General features: G+C 36.0%; 1 protein-coding gene, 1 long non-coding RNA gene and 1 pseudogene across 9 annotated transcripts in view; 1 reads left to right on the top strand and 2 right to left on the bottom strand.

The window, feature by feature from the left end:
- Positions 1-18,456, bottom strand: part of LOC120093811 (uncharacterized) — a 64,182-nt gene extending 45,726 nt beyond the window's left edge. The window contains exon 1 of one of the 2 annotated variants that reach the window (XR_005487498.2): positions 18,321-18,456. This is a non-coding gene — a long non-coding RNA (uncharacterized LOC120093811). The remainder of the gene's footprint in view (positions 1-18,320) is intronic. The other variant, XR_005487497.2, reaches the window with a different exon arrangement.
- Csmd3 (CUB and Sushi multiple domains 3) overlaps positions 1-19,701 on the top strand; it is a 1,319,129-nt gene that overhangs the window by 1,052,152 nt on the left and 247,276 nt on the right. The gene's annotated exons all lie outside the window — the stretch shown is intronic.
- Positions 18,593-18,716, bottom strand: LOC120093991 (small nucleolar RNA SNORA17; annotated as a pseudogene).

The following is a 19,701-nucleotide window of genomic DNA, read 5'->3' as shown; positions in this document are numbered from 1 at the left end:
TCTTTGGTATCAGATGATTAAGCAATGGTCAATGGCTCCCTACAAATCAAATTCCTATTTTGCCTCTGTCTGTTCTCTTTCTCACTCTGCCATAATTCCCTGCTATTGCCACACTGAGCTATTTCTCATTGCATTTTGCTACCGTTTTATCACATACCACTTCTCATATTTTTTCTCTGTTCCTGTCATTTGTTTCAAATTATGATCATTCCTTCTTTTATATCTTTTAGATGGGAATACTCTTAGAACTTGACTTGTAAATCACTTAGCACATTATCTGTCAAAAACACTGAGTTCATTTGTTCCAATTGCCTTTTGAATAGGAGCTGGGGCTCTGAAATAGTTACTCTCAGAGAAAGATCATATATTAAAACATTAAAAGTGAAAATTTTCTATATTATTCATTAAAGATCCTCTATAATATGCTATATTACCTCTCAATAAGATTAAAAGGACCACTGTGTCCTTAGTGTAAGAAAAGAAGAGTTGCTTCACACCACCCCAGATGAGTTGGGGTACTTTTCACAGCTTGTGTGTTATCTGGTCATGCACATTTCTGTGTTTTTGCCTGGGATGCAGTTGAATTCATATACAACACATGTGTCCATAACTTGATTCTGCTTACTGAGAGCAGACTGTCGGTAAACACCGATTCTCCTCACACTCTCAGTAAGACTGATAGCTCTCTACGTTCCCATACATCTTACTGGTGTTAAATTGAACCTCACATCTTAAGGCAATTTTCCAATATTTATACTCTAGCTTTCCAGTCCTATTGCCATTAAGAATAACAACTTGTTTGTTGGAAAAAGTTTATTGGCATTTTGCTATTATTTTATAGTATTAAGCTATTTGATTTGACTCTGATATTAAAACAATTATTAGCAAAATATATTTAAATGTTCTGACTTTCTATTGTCGATCATGAAGAGGTTTTTTTTTTCCTTAGTAGTTTGGATTCTCAATTATTCACTCATTAGTAACTGAGAAAATATGGAACCTGATCTTATTTTGACTTCTGTAGTGGAAAAATACTGTAGATGGTGAAAACTCTTAACATGGTATAAGAAAAAAAATTATCAATATAAACATTTAACAGAGCATCAGGATCTGAGTAAGGAATGACAGTCTGCAATGTGGACTTAGTAAAACTGGTTAGGAAATGTGAGTATCTATTCCAAAAGTTTGCTGGAAAAAGAAATAGTGTAAGTAACAACTTCAGCCAGAGATCAAAGGGTTTTTGTTTTGCTTTGTTTTGCTTTCAGATTTTTCTCTTGAGATAGAAGACACTGACATTTTTATTATAAAGCTCAATGAGAAAAACACAACTTAGAGGGCAAAGTTGAAGACATGAGTCTGAGCAGTTAGCAAAGCAATCCTCTAGGCATGGAGGAGACAGAATTTAAGGAAACTTGAGAATCTGCTTTCATGAAAAGGAATATTTTATAGTAACATAAGCAGCTATACAACAATGTAGGTTCACATAGTGTATTAGAGTCATAATCTGTCTCAATTTTCCAACTTTGATTTCTCTACAGTGCCCATCGAATTCCTACTGTGAGATTCTCTGTAATGCACAGTGCATGCATGCACAAAGGCTGCTTTAATTATGTGCTACACACTTAATAGCCTAAAAAAATTATTTCTCAGTTCCAGAAGCCAGACATCTGAAAGTAAGATAATGTTATACCCATCCAGCAAGCTTTTGGAATGAAACTTTCTCTGAATCTTACAATCTTGTGGTAATTCCAGGAAGCCCTTGGGTTCTTGGGCTGGAAGCAGAGTGACTGTTGCTGCACTCATCTCTATAGCACGTTGTCGCCGTCCTGCTTGTCTCTCCATCTGAAAACTATTTTGCTGGATCATAATGATAACAATTACTTAGGGCCCACTTAAATCAGGTCGATATCACCTTGCTTCTTAGCCAATTAAATCTGCTAACATCATCTTTCATGTAAGACTATATTCTAAGCTTTTGTGTTGATATAAGTTTGGAGGGCAATACTTAATTAGAACAATAGAGTACAAGCGACATTAACATAATTTTAAACAGAAAATTTAATATTAATCACCACATAAGGGACATATCAGGTATACATTATAGAGACTATAAATTTAGATTGAAATTTTATGCAGAAGCCTAACTTGTAAAATATTTTGTAAGTTAAATCATATGTGTATAATTTTAATATTCTGGTCAGATTTCTAGAGAGTTCCATCTTCTAAAATATCTTCGCTCAACCTATTTCTTAGCACTTGTCATCTATAGACTAGTTTTTGAGAGAAAATATCTAGGAAAACGATAAATGGATATAAAATCTTCTTTTGTCCAGTTAAGCTGTGTTTGTCTCTTATTCAGTCTCTGGCTTAGTCTCTTCATTACACATGTGTCAAGTTCCCAAATCTTTAAATCACCTGAAGACTTCTTCACTCTAGTTGTTAAAAATCTTTTCTGCACTGCCCCAGGTCCTTTTTGATGTTATAAAATCTTTTTGTGTTTCCTGTCAATGGTGTCAGGGTTTCATGATGCAGCCTACAAGGACATCAGCTATCTTCATGGTCCTATCCTTTCAACAGTGAGGACATGATACTACCTCCAGACGTAAGAAGTTTTGATTTTGTTTTTATTTGTGCTTTTGATTACAAAGCTTTCGCTATCTTCAATTCCTTTCTTTTGACTATAATATAAATTTTTTCCGAAGAAACTCCTATATTGAAGAAACTTTTTATGGCATTACTTACATCATGCAATTAAAATTCTTACAGTATCATTACATTAATTTATTTACTTTTAGTCACTTATTTATAGTGAGTGTATCTACTTGCAAATACATGTGCCACAGCATCCATGCTGGAGAGGAAGGACAACTTGCAACAATTGGTTTTCACATCCCATCACATTGTTTCTAAGGCTCAAACTCAGGTCACAAAGTAGGTATCAAATACTTTTATCTGGTAACCCCTCTTGCTGGCCCATTCTTAAAGAAGGATTTAACTTTTTATTTCATCATTTACCGTAATATTGTATTGGAAATGCTATAATTAGATAAAATGCCTCATTAATTCTGACAATATTTATCAGTCTTAGTGAAAAGCTTCAGTAGCACATCTTTCACTTTGCATAAACTCTTGGGCTGTGATAGCTGGCCATTGGAAGTGTAGTGTTCTCAAGAGTTTGAAAGGACAGTACATGCCACTAGACTAGAACTAAGAGGCATACATACCGCCATGAGTGTGTACACACCACCATGAGTGTGCACACACCACCACGAGTGTGCAAACACCACCATGAGAGCACACACACCAAAACGAGTGTGCAAACACCACCATGAGTGTGCGCAGACATTGCTTTTGTGTTTGGAATTTTTTGGGTGTGGAGACATGTTTTAGAGCTGTGAAGCTTTTCTTTTAAAGCTTAAATGGAATGGTTCGAATTGTGAATACATTCCTTTGAATTTTACATGTTTATTGGGCCATTTGCCTTGTGATAAATCTACTTGCAGCTTAACGTCCCCTGTTGTACTCAGCATGGTTTATATAATTTATATTATAGTTACCTGTCATTCTACTTAATTCAGTAATTTATTGTCAGTAATTTCTTCAATATTTTAGTGACAAATTGCTTCATCGTTCTTTCTGGACGCTACTTATGTTAGTAAATCACTTTATTGGATTTCTTTTCAGTTGTGAAGTTTTCAGCATCGATAAACTCTTAAGAAAATCAATAAAGACTTCTTTATATCTTTTCTTGAAAGTATATGACACTTCATTTTAACACCACTATTACATCAGTATCAATGGCTATTATTGTTCAAATGTGAGCATCATCTTACAATAATAATGCTCATAAAGTATATGCTTATTCAAAATTTGCTTTTATTTTTAAATATTACTTTCATGTTTTTAAAAAAGCAACTTAATTTGTATATAACAGTATACACCATAAAAATGTTGTTAACTATTGAAAGATAAACACATAGATATTAGAATGCCTAAATAGTTAAATGTAAAACTTATTTAGATGTATATCAGAGTTATTCAATAATCACAAGAGATTTCAGAAGAAAAGAAATTCCCAAGAGGCTGGAATAAGTCAAATGGAGTCTTTATTAACCTCTAGTGGGACTGTTCCAAGTACATTAGTAGGTAGGAGCCCTGTCCTCCAGTTATGGGCAAAGTATGAAATTGTGACTACACAGAAAGCAGCTGTTGTTACAGAAGCAGAGAGATAACAGCTAAATGGCTAGGCAGGTAACATTTAACTCAGGTTACATTGTATAGGAATTCCTGGTTGGTCCAGAAACAAGCTTTATGTGATAATTTTATCAGTAAAGTATTCTTAAGGAACTGGGGGGTAGACACGAGAAAGTCCCAGACTCCAGGGAAATGAGAGGCAATGGCAATGATTTTAGCTGAAATATCCAAAAACTGGGAGATCCAACCTGTAAAGACCACCTCCAGTAGACAGGCACAGCCCACAGTTGAGGGACGTGGTCACCCAAGCATCTCACAATTTTAAACCCAGAAATGTTTCTGCCCAAAGAAAAGACAGGGACAAAAAATAGAACAGAAACTGAAGAAAAGGACATCCCAGAGACTGCTCCACCTAGGGATCCATCCCATCTACAGACACCAAACCCAGACACCATTATTGATGCCAAAATCACTTGATGACAGGAGCTTGATATGGCTGTTCCTTGAGAGGTTCTACCACGATCTGACCAAAACAGATGCAGCCAACCATTGGACAGAGCTCCGGGACCCCAGTGGAAGAGATAGAGGAGAAACTGAAGGAGATAAAGGGTGTTGCAAACACATAGGAAGAACTGGACTCCCAGAACTCTCAGGGTCTAAACTACCAACCAGAGTATACATGGAGGGATTCATGGTTCCACCTGCAAATGTAGAAGAGGATGGCATTGTCTGGCATCAATGAGAGGGGAGGGAGGCTAGAGAGGCTTTATGCCCTAGTATAGGGGGCTGCTAGAGAGGTGAGGCAGGAGTGGAAGAAAGGGTGGAGGAGCAAAGAGGAGAGGGGAGAGGGGAATGGGATGGGGCATTTTGTGGAGGAATAAACAGAAAGGGAGATATCATTTGAAATGTAAATGAATACAATGATTAATAAAAAGTATTTTCATGGGATGCCATGACTATAGTTTAGTTGTCTAGTTGTCTACTACAAAGTCCTCACTGGTGCACTCAGAGTCTCTTGTCAGTCTACCCAGAGGTAAGGCAAGTGATGTGCAAAAGAATAATCTTCAGTGTCTCAGATCAAACCTCAGAAAAATTCTCACTACACATTACAAGTCATCCTTGTTAAACTCATGTTAATTGTGGTTTTGTTTTATTTAGTTATTTGAATAAATTATCACAGTGATGCTTTGTAATGTCTAGAATCTCAGATTAATAATGTTGAAAGTTTAATGCCCTTAAAATAGTCAGCATTAAGTCTTATAATAGGTGGAATGAGTTTCTTGCTCCCTATCAGTTATATGCATATATCACTACATAGAGTCAGTTGATGTCTTGGTAAGGTATGTATGGCTTATATTGGTCATTATTTTGGATATCTATGAAGAAAGTCATTCCCGGTCATGTCTAACTGATCAAATTTGAAGAGAGGAACTAGACATTGTTATGTGACTAGATCTTTGGCAATGGACACAGGATATGTAAGAGAACAAAGGTAAGACTAAGTGTTTACCAGAGCATGATTTATAAAAGCTGATAGTTGCTCAGTATTTTACACTGATTCTTGGATCTTTTTCAGTAGTGCCATAAATAATAAAATAAAGTAGCAGCCATCCAGATATAAGAGCTGTATGAGATAGTAACGGTCATAATCTCTAAAGTATACAGATACCATTTTTCTGGTCATTCAGCTTATCCCAAGGAGCTTTTCAAGTAACTAATAGGTTCTCAAGTAGGGTGTCCTCCTGCAAAGCTATGACAACTTGTGATGACCTGAGGACATGAAAGGCTATATGACATGTTAATGAAATGTGACAGAGGGCCTAGTTCTGCCTTACATATAAAAGTAGTTTTCATTTGAGAGTCAGTATTTGGTTTTAATGGTATAAAAATTATGAAGTAGTCTCGAATGAAAATATATTTCTCAGAATTTGAGGCAATGGGTTCTTAAGGTTTGCATAGTAGAACATTTTTTATGGTGAGCTCTTTGTGACTATTGGGATGTCTAAAATGATTGTGAGGAAGAACATATTTTTAGAATGATATTATAATTAAATGTGACTTCTTGACCCGGTTCACAAGAAATTGAAGATGGTTATATTTGTGGCTGTACTACAGAAGCCATTGCAATGGCATTGTCATTAAAGAGCTTTAAAGAAGCTTGGTGGAGCTGGTCCTATAATGTATGTATGTATGTATGTATGTATGTATGTATGTATGTATGTATGTATGTATGTATGGTATCATTAAACGCGGAGGCAGAGAGCCTGCTGGGATAGGCAATAAGAACAACACAGAAATCAAGCCAATGGCAGCAAAATATTCATCAGCTAAACATCAGTTGTACCTAGTACTTTTAAGAATATCGTCAATAGGTTTCTAAATTGGTAGGGCGATGGAATTGTTTAGTAATTTACCTTGAGATTTCATTTACTTTGGCTTTTAAAATAGACCAATTACACTGTGAAGTAGTTAAATCATGAGGTTAATCATCCCATCTTCTCTGAGTAAATCTTGGATATTGAATTTCAGTCTCTGAAGGGCTTGTATTATTTTACGTTTGACTTTATTAATTATTTTAATTGAGGGTAAGAATCTATGGCAGTCCCAATTTGTCAGGCTTATTACAAGTACCAAAAACTTAATTTAATTTATTATTATTTTGGCCAGAGCTTCCATAGCCAGTATGAGATATTTAGTCATTGCAATATTTATGAAGATTAAAATGAGGCATAATTATTCATTCACCATTTTACTATGTAAAACTATTGTACACCAGGTTGTGTTTATTACCTAAATTTAGTAAGTTTCCAGAGAGTATTTTTAATCTGATGTGCTCTACTGATTAAGGCCACAAAAGTTTACCAGTTGTTATATTTCAATAGATAGTAATATTAATTCCAAACTTGTAATATAGAAGCACAGAAAACAATGATGGGTACTTTATAATTTCAGTAGTGAGATTGGTATAGTATTTGTAGAATAGCTTAAATTAGTAAGTAGGAAAACAGGTTTTACTTCAATTTTCTGTTTGCATATTTTCTGCCAAGATTTTTGTTTGTTTTTGTTTTGACTTGATTTTATTTTTTTTATGTTTGTTTGGATTATTTTAGTAGATATTACACATACTTCTGTATTTTTATTTTGACTATATTAATAACTTACTCCATAATAACTCATAACAGTATGATGAAAGTTAAAGACTCTCTCATGAAAGTGATTACTTGCAGGCTATAAACCTCTCATCTTAAGGATAATTTGAATAGTCTTTAGTTGTACCATGAAGGTATCAAGATGGTATTTTTATTAAATAAATAAATGCAGATATTCATACATACGCACATACATAAAATTGGGATCCTTGTAACAGCAGGTTTCCAAGCAACGGAATTGCCCAACATTCACGAGATCTTCTTGAGATACCTGCATTTTGTAATTTATAGCTTAGCATTCAACATAACAGCTTTCCCATACAACTGACTAATAACATATATAAGAAATAAGGTATCAGAATTTTTGATGAGTTTCCTATGAAAGCGGGCAATGCCTGCTTAAAAAACAGAACAAAGCGCCAAGGACCAGCCACGGCATAAGAGAAGGTGTTTCTGGGCTGTCAACATGTGTCCTGCCTGATACAGCTTTTCCATTCTGCCTCTATGTTGTTTTCTCTCTGGAGATTTCTCTGTCTAGATTCTGTTTCCTTGCTATTCTAAGAGATCTTTCTGTTCATGTAATGCTTGCTTATATGTGTGTCAGTTCTCCAAGAAATTCTCTTTTTATCCTAAACAATTTTCTGCATAGCTTATCTCCTGCAGAACAAGGTCCAGTCTTATTTTACATATCAATCCAGTCATTTCTGCCATGTTTCCTTTTGATTATCTTACTAATAATCAGCATCCCAGTCATTTGATTCTTGAGAGACAGCAAACACACATTTTTCTTCACAATGCAAAAGAATTCAGAGATCTGTCTACCTTTGTTAAGGACAGATGATCCAGAACTCAGTAATTTATTTGCCTCTGTAAGCATAAACAAAAAAGTTAGGTGGGCGGGAGTGCTCAAGATCACCACTCCCTTAATCTCTTTCTAACAGGAATTGTAATTTCTAACAGGTTGGCTCACAGCACAGCTGTTTTTGTTCCATTAGATTTGGGAAGTCCCTCTTTTAATTCAAATTGCATCCTTTTATTTTGCATGATTGATAAACTATATATTTTTGAACACATGTATTTAGAGCTCACTCACATAGCCTTAAGGGCTGTGCAGAAGGTCCCAGTGCTTACCTTTTTGCTCAGTCGTAGCCACGCCCCCGACACCTGGACTCTACTGTTTCTAATTATCATGGAGTCATCAACATTAACAGGGAGGACGTTCCTCAGAAAGAAAGAGTCCTCCATTGCTAAGGGGTCCAGAAAATAAGCACATTACTATACAAACAAGCCTTATGCCCACAGTAGCCATCAATACTCGAGGAGGGTCACCCAGGGCACTGTACCAGGGGCAGAAATAATGTTGCTCTGTCCCCACCAGGGCCAGACCAGACTATGCAACAAAGTATCGCTATGACAAGGTAAGAGCCTGTTCTGTAAACAGATAAAACAAGAATGATGGGTTATGATTCAATATAAGGCAGAAATGTAAGTTTGACACATGCTCCAGGTTCAGTTAAAGAACTCACTCTTGCTTCTCAAGTTTTACAACTTCTAGCATAGTGATAAAATCTGTAATAAAGAAAACTCAACAGTCTGTAAGTTTTCTAGCAAACAACAGCACCTCTTTACGAAAGCAGACCAAGAAGAAGAAGAAGAGGAGGAGGAGGAGGGAGAGAGAGAGGGAGAGGGGAAGAGGAAGAAATAAAAGCCTCAGATGACATGATCCTTGCCTTGACAAGTCCCCACTATATACAGTCAGGATTTTTAGTTAGGACAAACTCTAAAACAGTTCCAAAAAGGTACCAGAGAGAAAAAGAGGGTATTTCTTGGCTTTGGAGTTTTTATGCATGTTTGAATCATCCTGTGTGAAGGTACAGACCTGCATGATTTAAATTTCCTGCTATACCCAGTGGAAAATCTGCAGGCTTCCTACTCAGTTCTCCATGCCTGGGGCTCCATGTGAGGAGGTTGAGAAAGCCGTGCTGCTGACAGTCAAACATCAAACACATTTTCAGTCTTCTTAACCAAAAAAATACAGTAGTAGAAATTCGTATGTCATATTATATACATATATATGAGTATTTCCCCTGCTAACATATTTTGTATTCTCATTCCACTTCAAACAAAATTATTTCCTTTAAATTTACAATGAAATGACTATAACGTGCTGTAGAATATGATTCGATGAATTTTCCAAGTGACTGCCATTTGATCTAATACAGGTTCAAATGACAAATGTCTGCTCTGAGACATTATGTGACGGATGTCAAGGTTCCTGTTCCACATTTCTTTCATTTTTTAAGCAGTTATGAGTACAATTTTTACTTAGTAATTCAAGATAAAATTGGGATACATTGTACAGTACCATGAAATATAGTTGTTTACGCATAGATTTTTCAGTATTTCACAATGGCATATTCTCTCATGTCTATTTGTCTGCAGGTTACTTTTCTTTGCTTGTTTGTTTGATGGGTTGGTTAGAGTGTGTGTGTGTGTGTGTGTGTGTGTGTGTGTGTGTGTATGTGTGTGTGTGTTCTATGTGTTCATGTGTGGTCTTAGGATGTGAAACTGTTCCCACAAATGGGGATTCAGTGGAGAATGTCAGGTTGTCTTCTATATAGCTGTTCCTCTTATTCCCTTGAAACATGACCTTTTAGTGAATCTGGAAACTATGGAGGAAGCCACCAAGCTTCACTGGCCTCCTTGTCACTACACTCCTGACGATCTGGCTCTGGGATTATACATGGATGTCTACATCTAGCTTTTCAGTTGAATGCTGATATTCACCAAAGCCCTCAGGCATCTGAAATCTAAACTCTTAACTGTTGATCAGTCTCCACAGATCATGTGGAATAATGGAAAATAATGTGAAATGGTGGTCCATGTATTCTCCTTTATCTGTCTGAACTTGGTGCTGTGAACTTGGATGGTTGGTTCCAATTCGTTCTCTTGGTTTTTGAAGACAGAGCTTCTCTGTGTATCCCTGTCCTGGAACTCACTTTGTAGACAAGGATGGCTTCAAACTCAAAGATATACCTGCCCCTGTCCCGTTTAAATCTTATACCACCATTGTACAAAACTCTATTCTCATTTTGATTTGCATAGTTACATTTTATTTGCACTATAATTTGTCTGATTTCTTTGTTCCATGTTCTTCTAGTATGTATACTACAAGTGACATTAAGGAAGTTTTGTTGTTCATTTTATTTTGATTTGCTTATGACATGGGTTCTTGTTATTTTTGCATTTCATGCTATAAAACTTGATCTCCCTAGGTAAATTTACTTCAAAATCTAGAGAGTGTGATACAAGAAACCATAAAAGAAAATTAGGAATGTATCACCAAGACTTCTGAAATCCAAGTCGGCTCACAGAACTCCATGAATTTTATGGTATCACAATAAATAGCTAAAAAATGCAAGCAAAATACTGCAAGTTCTGATTTTCTCATATACCTACAAAGTCTTGTAAGGATTAAGTGATAAACCCATTTTGTTTCTTTTTCTTTTTCTCTATTCTAACATATCAAGTTAATCCATGTTTATGTTAATTGATTTTACTGTTGTCCTGGAAGGATCATAAATATTTACACTGGCTCTTTTTAGTCTTCAATTCAGTAGAAATGCTAGAAAATTAAGTTTTAGCCAGATTCCATACTGGTGTTTAAGCAAAAAATAATCCTTTCCAAAAATCTTAATACCCATATGGATACATTTTAATTTAAAACAAAATTCCTAGTCTTCCCTTAAAAAATTAATGTATACAAAGTTTTAAAATAATGAACATTATTCTGCTTATATATTTATTAGTTTTTGTGGAAGAAGTATTTATGGAGAAGACCTTATACATGGAAAACTGTATGTAGCCTTTTAAAGCAGTTCATTATTCTGTATTGAAGATTCACATTTGTACTATTTTTGCCACAACGTATGTGACTTCACTGTTGTTTTCTTCAGACACAGCAGAAGAAGGCATGCAAATCACATAACAAATGGTTGTGAGCCACCATGTGGTTGCTGGGAACTGAACTCAGGACCTCTGGAAGAGTAGAAGTTTCTCTTAACCACTGAGCCGTGATATATTAAATTTAGAAGAGAAATGAATCACAAAAAACAGAACATGGCACATCATAATCCCTTCTGTAATGTGGAATACTTCTCACTTAATTATTTTTGGTTTTGTTAATTAATTAGATAATAATTTGATTATGTTATTTTTCTCTTCCCTTTTTTCTTTCAAAACACTCCAAAACACTCTTCCATGATCGTCTCCAAATCATGCCACTTTCTATTTAGTAATTTTTATTGTGTGAATGAGTATTGTGTGTGTGTGTGTGTGTATATACATATATATTCCTAAATATAACCTTTTATCTCTGTATAATGATACCTGTATCATGTTTTCAGGGTAGACTAATGAGAGAGGACCACCTCTCTCATTTTCAGATTTACTCAGTGTCTTACAGCTCTTTGATTGGAGACAAGCTTAGTGTATTCACTGTTATCTTGTTCAGCTCTCATTTAGGTAGTAATGATGATGAGATGTTATAGATGTAGATTTTGATTTTATTAGGAGACACAAACTGACAACAAACACTCTTACAATCTTTTCATCCCTCTTCTACAATGTTCCTGACCTTTCAGTGCAACAGTAGTATTTTGTTGTCCCTGTTGTTGTTTGTTTAAATGTATCCATTGGGACTGGGCTACACAATTTTGCATTATAATTGGTTGCGAGTTTCTGGAGTCGTCACCATCTGCTGCAAAGAGAAGTTTTCTTGATGAAAAGTAAAGACAATACTTATCTGTGGGTATAGGACAAATGATTATAGATTTTTCAAGAGATTACACCGGTTTCGTCAATTAGTGGTTGTAGATTTTCTCCCAATAACTATGACATCACTAGCCCTAATAGTTAGCTGGGTTTCCAGTACCACAAAAGTTCTTCTTATTACTAAATGGGTCATAACTCTAAAAAGAGATCTTTTGGTTACCACCAAGGTATGGTTGTATGCCATTACTCCACCCTTAAGCTTATCATGACATGCTGGTCATGGATGTGCTTCACAGGTATCACTTTTAACTCCCCATCTGATGATCTAGGAGTATAAAATGATCTGAAAATGTTTAACACAGCCTCCAGTTTGTTGGCTATACTTAAATTTTTCTGTTTTGATAAGTCACAGGATTTAAATTATCTCTTTTATACTGAGCAAAACAGAATTTGCATTTTAAAATATTTCATCTATTTGAAAACCCTGTAGCCTATATTTCTAAAGAGTTTTATGACAAATACTTTTATTTTTCTGTTTGGCAGACAAATGGATGCTATAAATTATACTATGGACTATTTTAAAGAAGGATCTAAAAAGAATTTTCCTATAGTTTATATAAACTCGATATTTCAGGCACATTGCTTTTATTGAACATGGGAAATTCAAATATAGATGTGTTGCTAGGATATTTTCCTCAGTCACCGAAGCTGTATAAACTAGTTATTTACCAAGTTAAATGTCAGAGAGGCATTTACCATGTTTTTTAAGAAATATTTTGTGAAGCAAACAAGTTATGAGCTTTAATCTTATATAGTACTTATTATGAGAAGTATTACCAACTAAAATTTTAATAAAAATATTTTTACTCAAAATCAAGGTTGGGAAAAATAATGTGGTATTGTAATAAGAAATCAGTGGTACTTTTTTGAACCAAAGATACCTATCTTCTTGAAAATAATTTAATACACAAAAGTTCAAATCTCATCTTGTCTTGATCAAATCATCTCTGCAGTTATTTTTACTCTCAGATCATTTGTTTGCTGTATTCTATTTAGTCATATGGGAGTATAACGGCTTCCTTTGTGTTCACCCAACCCTTTGTATCTCTCTTCTAATTCTAACTAAATAGAAATGTCCTATTAATAACTGTAACATGATTATGAGTACAAATCTATGTCGCATTTCTTGTGAGTGACAGTTTTTCACTAAATGGATCAATTATATATTCAAACACTGAGCATGTCTCTCCTCTTTTGGTTTAGAATCTGACATAATTGATTTATAAACAACCGTAGTTTCTGGCCCTTTAGGAGAACACAAGAAATAAACTTTGTAATTGAGCAGTTTATGTAATAATGTGGATGATTGGGGAAAAATATGAAAGCTGACATTTGAGAGAAAGCTCTGGAAAACCCAGGAGGTACACAGAAGGGGGTCTGAAAGTGGTTGTGAAGGTGCAGTAACCATATTAGAAACATTTGCTAGATGAGTCATCATGTACCTAAATGTTAGGAAATTTGTAATTATTAGGGTAGTGGAGAAAGGATTCTTCCCAGAAAGATTGAATATAAATCTGATGATGAGTAAAGGAAGATGAGTAAAGGTTCTGAAATGAATCTGTACATAGTAAAACTATCAAGTCAACTTAAGCACATGATGGAGAATGTGTGAAGGATATGTTCTTTAGTTTTTGGTGGCAAAAAAAATGCAGACATTTCAGAGGCACTTTTGAGAGATACTGGGGAGATTAGTTTAGACTATAAATAAAGGGAGGCTTTGACATGGAAATTAGAAATGAGCAGAATGGATGTGTGTTGCTTGCAGAGTATATTCATATGCATCTGTGCATTGTGAACTGGTGTTTCATGGTATTGCTATGGATGAGGCTTTGGAAGGGGCATTTGATATCACAGAGCCATTTTAGACCTATTGCCTAAAATCTGTGTAGTATCAGGACTTGAAACTGAAATTTGAAATCTAGTCATTAGCTTCACAGACTCAGAAATTCAGTGTTGTTAGCTAGCTCAAGGAGTACAAAAGCTTTAGATGATTGACCCACATGGATTCCAATCAGTCAAACCCCAGAGGGATAGTTGGATAAAGTACATTGACAATTGACCAATTAATTGTGAAAAAATAAACAACCAGGTTGTCAATCCTGCCCTTTTGCCTAGAACCCTTCATGTTAGTATCTATATCCTTATCCATATGTATATGTCTATTCAAGTGCAAGTAAATGTAATTATCAAGTTATAGATGAGGAGTTATTTACATTTAAGGAGATCTTGAAATGAAACTTTAGGTATTAATAATAAGTTTATATTAAACTACCATAGCTAGAATACTGTTACCTACATTGGGAAAATTGTTTAAAACATGTTAAAACAGCATTTCCTAATGTAAGAAGAGTAGAAAATCTACAGTGTGAAAAGCTTAGCTTCAAGAGTTTTAAATTATTTTTAGCTCATATTCCTTAAATTTTGATAGCTTTTAACATGCTATGACCTATCTATTTTATATAGATACATGAAACTCTAAAAAATATATTGTCTGTTTTCTCTCTTATATAACATTGTCATAGATTTTTAAATAATAAAAATATAGGTTAAGATGAACATGAATCTTTAAAGTTATAAAGATATTATTATTCTTCAAAATGACATCATTTATTTCTGGATTAAATAACAAAAAGTGAGATTAAGACCTAAAAGACAGTTCAGTGGTTAAAGAAGCCTGCTGCCAAGGCTGAGGACCTTTGACTCCCCGAACCCAAACTGTAAAAGAAAAGAATTCCTACAAGTTCCCCTTTGACCCCCCTTTACATACAGTTAGCATGTGAAACAACACATAGAGACATGTACAACATGCTATAAGTAACAAATAAGCCACATCTTATTTTATAATGACTTTAGAACCTGTTTAATTTACTGAGAGTTTCTGTTCTAAACTGAAAATCTTATAAAGTTCTCATGGTACTAAACTTCTATGGCACATTTGGTAATATGTGTTTCTTGCCAAAAAAACATTTCAAGGAATTCTATGGAAAAATACCTTGAGAAATTCTTGAATGTATAGAATGAAACGATTTCGTGTCAGTAATTCAAATGCTCAAGGAATGAAAGTTATTATCTTTCCCAGAGTTTTACATAAATTTCCGAAGTTTAGAGTGTGTCAGAAAGGATAATGGAAGAGAAGGAGTCTCAAAGCAAGGCATAGGTGAAAAGGAAATGTAGGGGTGTAGATTTGCACCATTTCGTCCTGTGAGTTTTTTACAGCATCATGATACCTTTCAGATATGAGTCTCTGTTCAGACTGCAGCTCTATCATTTGTTAAGATTTATTATATATTATATAAATACTGTAGCTGTCTTCAAACACACCAGAAGAGGGCATCAGATTTCATTACAGATGGTTGATGAGCTACCATGCAGTTGCTGGGATTTGAACTCAGGACTTCTGGAAGAGCAGTCAGTGAGCCATCTCTCCAGCCCTACCTAGTTCCATCATTCTTACCTGTATGTTAAAGTTCCTGTTAGACCAAGTATTTACTACCTGTGAGATTGTATCACCAATTCATTCTCTCCCAAAAGTACCAGAGATAGGGGTGTGGTTGCTGGCTAGAGTGCTTGCTGACCAACTGCAGAGCACTCACTGTCATCGCCTGTGGTACCAGAAATAAAAATGCCACAGATGCCTCCACAATCCACACCATCATGTTTCCTCATATTTATCCCTTGTGAGACAAGGTTGACAAGATTTTCTATAATCCCTGAAATTTCCTCTTTTTTTTTCCATCCCAGTGCAGGAGAAAGAAGGCAGGAGAAAAACTTATTGTGACTAAATAAACGTATTTTCAGTTCTATTTGGTTTTGATTTTCAGATGTTATCTTCGAATTCCAAAAAATATTAGACTTTTACCTAAATGATACTCTCTTCTGTAATGTGATATAAACTTGTATGCAAAAAGCCAAGCTTTTTGGATTGAGAAGAAAAATATTTTTGGACACCAGAAAATATCTTCTGCCACATAAATATTTGATATAGATTTGTATAGGATTTTTATGTAAGCTTATGATTTCTTAAGAAGAAATTAATTTTTTAATTTATAGTTGAACAATAAATTATGACTGAGTTTCCTTTGACTTGTTGGTTCTTGTCCTTGTTTTTTGTATTACATTTGGAACAAAATGTTCATAGTTAAATGAGGAAGAGTTGCTAGGAATATTGGTTTAAACCTGCAGAGCATCAAGGCCATAAAAGTCATTTATAGTTACGTGAAAAACATATGATCTGCTATGTAGTTTACCCACCTGAGACATAAGCCAAGGCACTAATCCTTTTTACATAATCTCATCCACAAAATAGTATTGGTTTTCTTTATGCTGACATACCACAGAGATTTTTGTGAGCACTGAACAAAATTTGTCTTCTGCTTGTGTTTGCATCCTTCATCAAGGGGATCCATCTCAGATTGGGTGCAGTCTTTTTGACACCTTCTTTTCTGCTTAAATAACATTAAAAACTATATTTTATGGATATTATTATGTATTTTTTACATTGAACAAGTCCTTGGTTACAATTGTTTGCTTCAAATCAATTTCTTCCCTTTCCAGGAAGCATACACATGTTTTCCTGTAAATAGGATACCAAAGAACCATTGTTGTCAATGCTTATTACCCTTGAGAAACAGCTACGGGTATACTAGTGACTAGCCTTCCTCATTTAATGGAATTCCAGCTACACACTGTTAATCTACTTACTGGTGATTAATTTGTATCCCGATTGGCTATGGTTTAGCATTCACCATGGTATTTTTTTCTTTCATTTTTTTTCCTGAAGTAATTTTTCTGTGGATTTCCAATGAAGTTGGAATAACAGTTAGTCTATTTACAAAGCAAACATTGGATTGTTCACCTTACAGCTTTCTATCATTGATTTTATATGACCTTTATACCTTAGTTCTCCTTCACATATATTTCTGCTTTAATGTTTTGTTTATACTTCTGATGCTTAGGAATACAATATGCATGTGCTTCATGATAAAACCGGGGTCAAGGTTTTATGAACGAAACTAGGCTGCTGATCATAATTTATTTTTAGCACTCAATTTGTTAAGAAATATACCTTCGATCAACAGTTAAATAAAAATATAAAACTCTATTCCTTCATTTTTTTTTATTCTCTGAGAATTCTCTTTGAGAATTCCCTTCAATATTTTTCTCTTTTAGAAAACTTTTTTTTGGTTCTTTATGAATATCACGTCATGTAATCCAATCCCACTTATCTCCCCCTCCCCTTGTCCCCATCGGATCCCCTTCTAACCTCCCCTTCAGCAGATTTGTCCACACTTCTTTGCTTGCAGATGTTCATTGTAATGACTCATTGGTCTAGTTCAAGGCCTCTAGCATCTGCCACTCTATCAGTACTGGAACCTCACTGGGATTTCTACTCTGCTGCTTAGAAAACGTACAGATCCTTCAGAGCCAGCGCTCCTACTCTGATGAACTCAGGACCAGCGGTTTTGTCTGATGTAGGTGGGAAAAGGTAAAAGGGGGAGAGCCTTCTTAGTCATGTCACCACACAGCAGACAAGTGGTCGGGGCAGCTCTCTCATGACTATGCACTCAGAGCTGGCTCTCCTGTGCATCCACCACCAGAGTCAGCTCTACTGTGCTGCCCAGGAGAGATCAGGGCTAGCTCTACTGAGTGCTGCAGCTGGTGAGGGGCAGGGACAGCTATCCTGCTTTCACGACCTCAGAACCAGGTCTCCCAACAGCCACAGATGGTGACAGGCAAGGGGGTAGGAGAATATCTCTCCCTTGTCCATACCACCACATGGGAGATGAGGGGCAAAGCTAGCGCTCCCATGCTCATACCATTAAGACCTCATTTATAACTACCTCAATGTGGCAGTGTGAGCAGACCCTCACTGAGTACTACTGCTGGCCACGGGCAGGTTCAGCTCTTTTGTTCTCATGCCCCCAGGTATATTCCATGATACCCGGGATAGAGATCTGTGGGGCCAGTTCTACACAACCCCACCAAAGAACATGTCCCTGGGCCACAGCCCAGACCAGCCAGGTCTACCTAGCCTATGGTATAACAGACCCCTGCAGCTGCAGGGCAACGGACCCTGATGTGGCCCCAGTATCAATACAGGATAGGACCCCACTAGGATCCCAAATACCATTACCAGCTACTCACATCAGACTATTCCTCACTCCTCTCAAGTTCGGCCTCTCTTCATTGAGCCCACAGCCTTCTGTTTCTTTCTTTTCCATTTCCCCAACACTTACTTGCTCCTCTTAGTGGTACCCAGCATCTCTGAGTATTTGCGGTTGTCTCAGGTTTGAAGTCAGGACTGTTATGCTCTGCTTGTGCATTATGACACCAGGCCAGGTCATCTCAGGCATGGTCTGACCCACCAACATGTGAAGATCCAGACTGGTAGTCAGCTCATGCTTGCTTTTTCAGGCAGTGGTAGGCTAGTAATCATTCAGATGTCCACAGGACAGAACACTGAGCATAGATACAGTCTTGCTCCTCTCTGTCACTTACTGACAAACATGTGACACAATAGCCACAGCCTCTAGTGGAAGGGTCTTCAATGTTTTGAAAATATCTTCAATCTGTCTTTCTCCGATTTGAAGAATTAAAAACATATAAAATTTTCCACTGAGATAAAATGCTATGCAATTTTATGCAAATTATGCCTCTTTTTCATTTTTATTTAATCTTTTTTACACTCCAGATTTTATCCCCTCCCTGTCCATCCTCTGACTGTTCCATATCCCATACCTCTTCCCCAATCCCTGTCTCTAGGAAGATGTACCCACTCTCCCACCCTCCACCTTCTCACCCCTCACCCCTCACCCCAACCCCTCACCCCCCCCCCACTCTGCCAGACCTCTTCACTGCCTGGGGCCTCCAGTCTCTTGAGGATTAGGTGAATCTTTTCTGACTGAACCCAGACCAGGGAGTCCTCTGCTGTATGTTTTGGAGGCCTCATTTCAGCTGGATTATGCTGCCTGGTTGGTGGTCCAGTGTCTGAGACATCTCCGAGGTCTAAGTTAATTAAGACTGCTGGTCCTCCTACAGGGTCACCCTTCTCCTCAGCTTCTTCCAGCTTTTCCCTAATTCAACCAAAGAGGTCACAAATTATTTAACAACTTAGATTTCATTAGGTTTAAATGGACATTTGTTTTGCCAAAATGGAAAGGCCATGTCTTAATTTTAAAGTCATCCAACAGGTCTGGGTCTCTACTTCATCGTCTCTAAAATGCAGGCACTGAAAGGAATCCTGGAAAAATCTTTCACTAGGATTTTTATTTCAGTTGAGTCTGTTGTGACACATTTGTCTTTCTGCATATATCCAGATGAATGAAAACTAGATGTGGATTCTTTTTCTGTGTCACTAGTTTATGAATTTGACAAATTAATATGTTAATTTTCTTTAAACTGCGTAAATAATTATACCATATTCTTGTTTTTTAACCAAAAAAACTAGAATCTCTCTGAAGAGGACTTAGAGCATTAGTACAGTTTATAGGATATGAAAAGTACTAGAATAATTTTAGCTGTATTT

Source organism: Rattus norvegicus, chromosome 7 (assembly GCF_036323735.1).
Source record: "Rattus norvegicus strain BN/NHsdMcwi chromosome 7, GRCr8, whole genome shotgun sequence".
Taxonomy (NCBI): domain Eukaryota; kingdom Metazoa; phylum Chordata; class Mammalia; order Rodentia; family Muridae; genus Rattus; species Rattus norvegicus.
The sequence above is the reverse complement of the archived record's forward strand: the minus strand, read 5'-3'. Positions and strand labels throughout refer to the sequence as shown.